The sequence below is a fragment of the Nycticebus coucang genome, chromosome X (genome assembly GCF_027406575.1).
Source record: "Nycticebus coucang isolate mNycCou1 chromosome X, mNycCou1.pri, whole genome shotgun sequence".
Taxonomy (NCBI): Eukaryota; Metazoa; Chordata; class Mammalia; order Primates; family Lorisidae; genus Nycticebus; species Nycticebus coucang.
In genome coordinates, this window is record NC_069804.1 from 169,329,019 (window position 1) to 169,337,703 (window position 8,685).

The window sequence follows — 8,685 nt, forward strand, 5'->3', positions numbered from 1 at the left end:
TATTCAATAACATATACAAACTGCTTTATTTTTGGTTGTGTATTTTTTTCTTTTTTTCTTTGTTTGGTTGTTTTTTTTGTTTGTTTATTTTGACGCTGCTGATGTTCTTTTGTTTTTTTAATTTCAATCTTTTCCACACAGATTCCTTTTTCTTTCTCAATTTTCCTAGTTTAATTATAATTTCCCATTGCTGCCTTTTTTAATAACTTCAACTTCATTTTTGCTAGTGTTTCTACCGATATCATTTGGTTTTTCACCCAATTTTATCCCCGTAAAGTTTTCTGTTTGCTTGTTTTGGTTTGATTTATAGCATTTTTGTCTTTCCTCTCTACTTGGTGGAGGTGGGGTACTGTGTCTGATCGGGTTAGCAAAGAGCTGCTGACCTAAAGGGAACCACACAACTGGGCACCCCCAGAAGGTGGGGTTTTTTAAGGTTGTGTCAAAGTACCCGACTGTACACCTATATTGCCCTGTCTCCCTCTTTCTGTGCCTCTCTTCTTTTTGTCAATATTCCTTATACCCACTCCCCTCTCCTTTCTCTATCTTTCTTTTTTTTTCTTATCACTCGGTCCTCCTTTCTTTCATCCCCTTTTTTTGCTCTTCAACCTTCTCACCCTTCTGGTCCTGTAACCCTTAGTCCACAGGCACAAGAACTTAAAGAGCAAGAGGAAGTGAAAGGAAAATTAGGGCAAGGAAACAGATAAAAGAAATCACTCATGAGGAAGAATCAGCAGAAAACTCCAGGCAACATGAAGAACCAGTCTAGAACAACCCCACCAAGGGACCATGAGGTAGCTACTGCAGATGATTCCACCAGTATAGAAATGTTAGGAATGACAGAAAGGGAATTTAGAATACACATGTTGAAAACAATGAAAGAAATGATGGAAACAATGAAGGAAATTGCTAATAAAGTAGAAAATAACCAAAAGGAAATCCAAAAACAGAATCAAATAAGAGATGAACGATATGAAGAATATAAAAAGGATATAGCAGACCTGAAGGAACTGAAACAGTCAATTAGGGAACTTAAAGATGCAATGGAAAGTATCAGCAACAGGTTAGACCATGCAGAAGAAAGAATTTCAGAGGTAGAAGACAAAGTTCTTGAGATAACTCAGACAGTAAAAGAGGCAGAAAAGAAGAGAGAGAAAGCAGAACGTTCACTGTCAGAATTATGGGACTTTATGAAGCGTTCCAACATACGAGTTATAGGAATTCCAGAAGGGGAAGAAGAATGCCCCAGAGGAATGGAAGCCATACTAGAGAATATTATAAAAGAAAATTTCCCAAATATCACCAAAGATTCTGACACACTGCTTTCAGAGGGCTATCGGACCCCAGGTCACCTCAACTCTAACCGAGCTTCTCCAAGACACATTGTGATGAACCTGACCAAAGTCAAGACAAAAGAAAAGATTCTGCAAGCTGCCAGGAGTAAGCGCCAGTTGACCTACAGGGGCAAATCCATCAGAGTGACCGCAGTCTTCTCTAATGAAACTTTCCAAGCAAGAAGACAATGGTCATCTACCTTTAATCTACTTAAACAGAACAATTTTCAGCCCAGAATTCTGTACCCTGCTAAGCTAAGCTTCAAAATTGACGGAGAAATCAAATCATTTACGGATATACAAACATTGAGGAAATTCGCCACAACAAGACCAGCTCTACAGGAAATACTTCAACCTGTTCTGCACACTGACCACCACAATGGATCAGCAGCAAAGTAAGTACTCAGAAATTATAGTACAGAACCTAACCTCCACGCTGATGCAAAAGATAAAACTAAGCAATGGACTCTCACAAAATAGGACGAATAGAATACTACCACACTTATCAATTATCTCCATAAATGTTAATGGCTTGAATTCCCCACTGAAGAGACATAGATTGGTTGACTGGATTAAAAAACACAAGCCATCCATTTGCTGTCTGCAAGAAACACACCTGGCTTCAAAAGACAAATTAAAGCTCCGAGTCAAGGGATGGAAGACAATTTTTCAGGCAAATGGAATTCAGAAGAAAAGAGGAGTTGCAATCTTATTTCAGATACATGTGGATTTAAAGCAACTAAAGTCAAAAAAGACAAAGATGGTCACTTTATATTGGTCAAGGGAAAGCTACAACAAGAAGACATTTCAATTCTAAATATTCATGCACCCAATTTAAATGCTCCCAGATTCTTGAAGCAGACCTTACTCAGTCTGAGCAATATGATATCTGATAATACCATCATAACAGGGGACTTTAACACACCTCTTACAGAGCTGGACAGATCCTCTAAACAGAAATTAAACAAAGATGTAAGAGATTTAAATGAGACCATAGAACAACTATGCTTGATAGATGCATATAGAACACTCCACCCCAAAGATAAAGAATATACATTCTTCTCATCACCCCATGGAACATTCTCCAAAATTGATCATATCCTGGGACACAAAACAAATATCAACAGAATCAAAAGAATTGAAATTTTACCTTGTATCTTCTCAGACCATAAGGCACTAAAGGTGGAACTCAACTCTAACAAAAATGCTCGACCCCACCCAAAGGCATGGAAATTAAACAATCTTCTGTTGAATAACAGATGGGTGAAGGAAGAAATAAAACAGGAAATCATTAACTTCCTTAAGCATAACAACAATGAAGACACAAGCTATCAAAACCTGTGGGATACTGCAAAAGCAGTTTTGAGAGGAAAATTCATTGCTTTAGATGCCTACATTCGAAAAACAGAAAGAGAGCACTTCAACAATCTCACAAGAGATCTTATGGAATTGGAAAAAGAAGAACAATCTAAGCCTAAACTCAGTAGAAGAAAAGAAATATCCAAAATCAAATCAGAGATCAATGAAATTGAAAACAAAAGATCATTCAGAAAATTAATGAAACAAGGAGTTGGTTTTTTGAAAAAATAAATAAAATAGATAAACCATTGGCCAGACTAACTAGAAATAGAAAAGTAAAATCTCTAATAACCTCAATCAGAAACGATAAAGGGGAAATAAGAACGGATCCCACAGAGATACAAGAGATCATCTCTGAATACTACCAGAAACTCTATGCCCAGAAATTTGACAATGTGAAGGAAATGGATCAATATTTGGAATCACACCCTCTCCCTAGACTTAGCCAGGAAGAAATAGACCTCCTGAACAGACCAATTTCAAGCACTGAGATCAAAGAAACAATAAAAAAGCTTCCAACTAAAAAATGCCCTGGTCCAGATGGCTTCACTCCAGAATTCTATCAAACCTTCAAGGAAGAGCTTATTCCTGTACTGCAGAAATTATTCCAAAAAACTGAGGAAGAAGGAATCTTCCCCAACACATTCTATGAGGCAAACATCACCCTGATACCAAAACCAGGAAAAGACCCAAACAAAAAGGAGAATTTCAGACCAATCTCACTCATGAATATAGATGCAAAAATTCTCAACAAAATCCTAGCCAATAGATTACAGCTTATCATCAAAAAAGTCATTCATCATGATCAAGTAGGCTTCATCCCAGGCATGCAAGGCTGGTTTAACATACGCAAGTCCATAAACGTTATCCACCATATTAACAGAGGCAAAAATAAAGATCACATGATCCTCTCAATAGATGCAGAAAAAGCATTTGATAAAATCCAGCATCCTTTTCTAATTAGAACACTGAAGAGTATGGGCATAGGTGGCACATTTCTAAAACTGATTGAAGCTATCTATGACAAACCCACAGCCAATATTTTACTGAATGGAGTAAAACTGAAAGCTTTTCCTCTTAGAACTGGAACCAGACAAGGTTGTCCTCTGTCACCTTTACTATTCAACGTAGTGCTGGAAGTTCTAGCCAATACAATTAGGCAAGACAAGGAAATAAAGGGAATCCAAATGGGAGCAGAGGAGGTCAAACTCTCCCTCTTTGCTGATGACATGATCTTATACTTAGAGAACCCCAAAGACTCAACCACAGGACTCCTAGAAGTCATCAAAAAATACAGTAATATTTCAGGATATAAAATCAATGTCCACAAGTCAGTAGCCTTTGTATACACCAATAACAGTCAAGATGAGAAGCTAATTAAGGACACAACTTCCTTTACCATAGTTTCAAAGAAAATGAAATACCTAGGAATATACCTAACGAAGGGGGTGAAGGACCTCTATAAAGAAAACTATGAACTCCTCAGAAAGGAAATAGCAGAGGATATTAACAAATGGAAGAACATACCATGCTCATGGATGGGAAGAATCAACATTGTTAAAATGTCTATACTTCCCAAAGCAATCTACCTATTCAATGCCATTCCTATCAAAGTACCTACATCGTACTTTCAAGATTTGGAAAAAATGATTCTGCGTTTTGTATGGAACCGGAAAAAACCCCGTATAGCTAAGGCAGTTATTTGTAACAAAAATAAAGCTGGGGGCATCAGCATACCAGATTTTAGTCTGTACTACAAAGCCATAGTGGTCAAGACAGCATGGTACTGGCACAAAAACAGAGACATAGACACTTGGAATCGAATTGAACACCAAGAAATGAAACTAACATCTTACAACCACCTAATCTTTGATAAACCAAACAAGAACTTACCTTGGGGGAAAGACTCCCTATTCAATAAATGGTGTTGGGAGAACTGGATGTCTACATGTAAAAGACTGAAACTGGACCCACACCTTTCCCCACTCACAAAAATTGATTCAAGATGGATAAAGGACTTATATTTAAGGCATGAAACAATAAAAATCCTCAAAGAAAGCATAGGAAAAACACTGGAAGATATTGGCCTGGGGGAAGACTTCATGAAGAAGACTGCCTTGGCAATTGCAACAACAACAAAAATAAACAAATGGGACTTCATTAAACTGAAAAGCTTCTGTACAGCTAAGGACACAATAACCAAAGCAAAGAGACAACCTACACAATGGGAAAGGATATTTGCATATTTTCAATCAGACAAAAGCTTGATAACCAGGATCTATAGAGAACTCAAATTAATCCACATGAAAAAAGCCAACAATCCCTTGTATCAATGGGCAAGAAACATGAATAGAACTTTCTCTAAAGACGACAGATGAATGGCTAACAAACACATGAAAAAATGTTCATCATCTCTATATATTAGAGAAATGCAAATCAAAACATCCCTGAGATATCATCTAACCCCAGTGAGAATGGCCCACATCACAAAATCTCAAAACTGCAGATGCTGGCGTGGATGTGGAGAGAAGGGAACACTTTTACACTGCTGGTGGGACTGCAAACTAGTACAACCTTTCTGGAAGGAAGTATGGAGAAACCTCAAAGCACTCAACCTAGATCTCCCATTCGATCCTGCAATCCCATTACTGGGCATCTACCCAGAAGGAAAAAAATCCTTTTATCATAAGGACACTTGTACTAGACTGTTTATTGCAGCTCAATTTACCATTGCCAAAATGTGGAAACAGCCTAAATGCCCACCAACCCAGGAATGGATTAACAAGCTGTGGTATATGTATACCATGGAATACTATTCAGCCATTAAAAAAAATGGAGACTTTACATCCTTCGTATTAACCTGGATGGACGTGGAAGACATTATTCTTAGTGAAGCATCACAAAAATGGAGAAGCATGAATCCTATGTACTCAATCTTGATATGAGGACAATTAAGGACAATTAAGGTTATGGGGGGGGAGCAGAAAGAGGGATGGAGGGAGGAGGGTGGGCCTTAGTGTGTGTCACACTTTATGGGGGCAAGACATGATTGCAAGAGGGACTTTACCTAACAATTGCAATCAGTGTAACTGGCTTATTGTACCCTCAATGAATCCCCAACAATAAAAAAAAAAAAAATATGGAGGCAAAAATACTATTTAGAGATGGAAGTTGAAATAGATGGGTTAAAAATAAAACTACAGTGAAATTTTACTTAGGAGGATGTCCTCAGATCCTTCCAGGTAAATACAAAAGATGTAAAGTCTCCATCTTTCTTTATGGGTGAATGTAGGGGTATATTACACACTTTCCAAGTGAAAGGTTCAACTACAAATGGCACTTACCTAAGAAATGCAAATAGTGTAACCTGATTTTACATATCCCTCTTATATTAACCGGAATTAAAAAAAAAAAAACCTATAGTGAAATTCATAGGTAAGAGGAATGGCAAGTTTACTTAGGGGGATATCAAAAACATGAAGTCACTGGATAAATTCATCAAAAGGGAGAAAGACAAATGCTCGAAATTTAAAATGCCAAGGGTGACATGGTCTTCAATACAAAGAAAATTTCAAGTCTCCTAAGTGCAAAGTTTATAGAATTCTATTCAAATACATTGGAACACAGATGCACTGGATAATTTTCTAGTGAAACACGATTTACCTACATTGGCCCCAGGAAAGGCACAAATTCCAACGAGACAATCACATACAACACATACTGAATTTGGATAAAGAATTCTTCTATAAAACAGCAGCCAGGAGCCAGGCACGCGGGCCACCCCTCCTGGGGCCTTGGCCATGATGACGTGTGGTACTTAGTGGGAGCCAGCACGCAGCATGCTGGAGGATATGCCAAACGGCCGAGCCTGCGACGTTGAGGCGGTTAGGGGCAAGTCCGTTCATTGAGGGGAACCCTCTCCAGCAGCCGGGGCGACCCAGAGTGTCTGTTCCGTCTGGGCGCCAAGGTGGTAGTGGGAGTTGAGGGCTGAACGTGTTTGATCCAGGACTGGGTTCCAGGAGCCTCATCAGCCCACAGAAATGAGCCGTTGGCCTGACAGGGCACAATCTAATGATCCCTCACAGGATCCACCACCCCAGAGGGAGCCGGCCCTGCCTGATAGGACTCCATCCAGCAGTGAATTGAGGAGTCTTTTTGAGTGTCCAGTCTGCTTTAAGTATGTGTTACCACCATCCTTCAGTGTCAGCGTGGTCATCTTGTATGTATCAGCTGTCGCCAAAAGCTGACTTCTTGTCCAACTTGCCGGGGCCCATTGGGATCCATTCGCAACCTGGCTATGGAGAAAGTGGCCGATTCACTTACCTTTCCGTGTAAATATGCCTCTTATGGGTGTGGACTAACTCGGCCGCCTGCGCAAAAAGCAGACTACGAAGAGCGCTGTGACTTTAGGCCTTACTCCTGTCCGTGCCCTGGTGTCCTCGGTCAATGGAAGGCTCTTTGGATGCTGTGATGGCCCATCTGATGGATCGGCATGACCACATTACAGCACTAGAGGGAGAGACTGCAATTTTCCTTGCTGTAAACATTAATAATGTTCACGGTACTTTTGACTGGGTGATGATGCAGTCCTGTTTTGGCTTGCACTTCATGGTGGTCTTGCAGAAACAGGAAAACCACCATGGTCAAGAGCGGTTCTGCACAATTTTACAGCTGCTAGGAACAGCCCAGCAAGCAGAAAATTTTACTTACCGACTTGAGCTCAATGGTGATAGACGGCAACTGACTTGGCAAGCAACTCCTCGGTCCATTCGGAAGGGAATTGAGACAGCCATGATGAACAGTGACTGCCTTGTCTTTGACACCAATACTGCAATACTGCACAGCTTTTTGCAGAAAATGGCGATTTAAGCATCGCTGTCACTATTGCCTAGTGTCAAAATGGCAATAAGACATTTTCTGGCCAGTGTTTAGAACTTTAATTTTGCAGAAAATAAGGCACCCCTCTGCCTGCCAACCTGAAAGTCTTTTCAGGTAGATACAAAAAAGTAAATAAAAGGCTGTAAAATACAGGAAACAGTTTCGTGCAGTAACACTGATATCTTTAAAAATAAGTCAACAATAAACCACTGAAAATACGTATTTGTACACACAAGGTGGGCATCTTTGTTATTAAAAAAGGAAGCATTGTAAAATAATTCTGAGTTTTGTGCTTTTAGTACATTAATTGTATTGCAGAAAAATACTGGTTTGTTGTTTACGTGTATGTATGCATGCGATCGTATGTGTGCTTTTGTGAGTGTGTGTGTGTAGGTGAACCTGTGTGTGAGTGTGTGCGTGTGTGGGTTATTTTCTCTTGAACTGACAAGCCATCTTGAGTGGTCATGGACCACTGCTTTTCCCCTTTGGGAGTCGTTACATAGTGCTGTTGGTTTTGTTGTTGTTGTGTGTTGTTTGTTTGCTCATTTTTATTCTAGTTTTTGATTAAATAAATTTTACTTTCTTTTCTGTAATTCAGGCTTTTCCTCACCTTTTTTGGTACCATTTTAAAGTTAGCATCCTTTGATATGCATAATTGTTTATGGTAAAGTTTATACTGTGTTAGATACATATATTCTCCACCTCCCATTAAGCAGTTCATTAGAAATATTTGAAATTCAGCTATTTGGTGAAGTTCTAGAAGGGAAAGGTGATATCAGAAAAATTATTGAAAGCTCTTTTTTTTTCTTCTTTTTTCCAGTTTTTTTAGCTTGGGCCAGGTTTGAACCCACCACCTCAGGTATATGGGACTGGCACCCTACTCCTTTGAGCCACAGGCACTACCCTATCTAAAGCTCTTTAAAGCAGCTCTAAGATGGGGGTCTCTCTCTTTCTCTCCCTCTGTCTGTTCTACAATTGAGTCATACCATCAAACTTTAACAGGTTGGGAAATAAATTGATTTTTGAAATATTGAAAACAAATCAGGCATTTTTTTCTCTTTTGTAAATACCTTGGACAAATCACATGTTGAAAATTTGTTCTTATATTTATTGGTTT

At 39.1% G+C, this 8,685-nt stretch overlaps 1 pseudogene; it reads left to right on the forward strand.

The window, feature by feature from the left end:
• Window positions 1-6,730: 6,730 nt before the first annotated feature.
• LOC128577079 (E3 ubiquitin-protein ligase SIAH1B-like) lies at window positions 6,731-7,582 on the forward strand (annotated as a pseudogene).
• The last annotated feature ends 1,103 nt before the right edge of the window (window positions 7,583-8,685 follow it).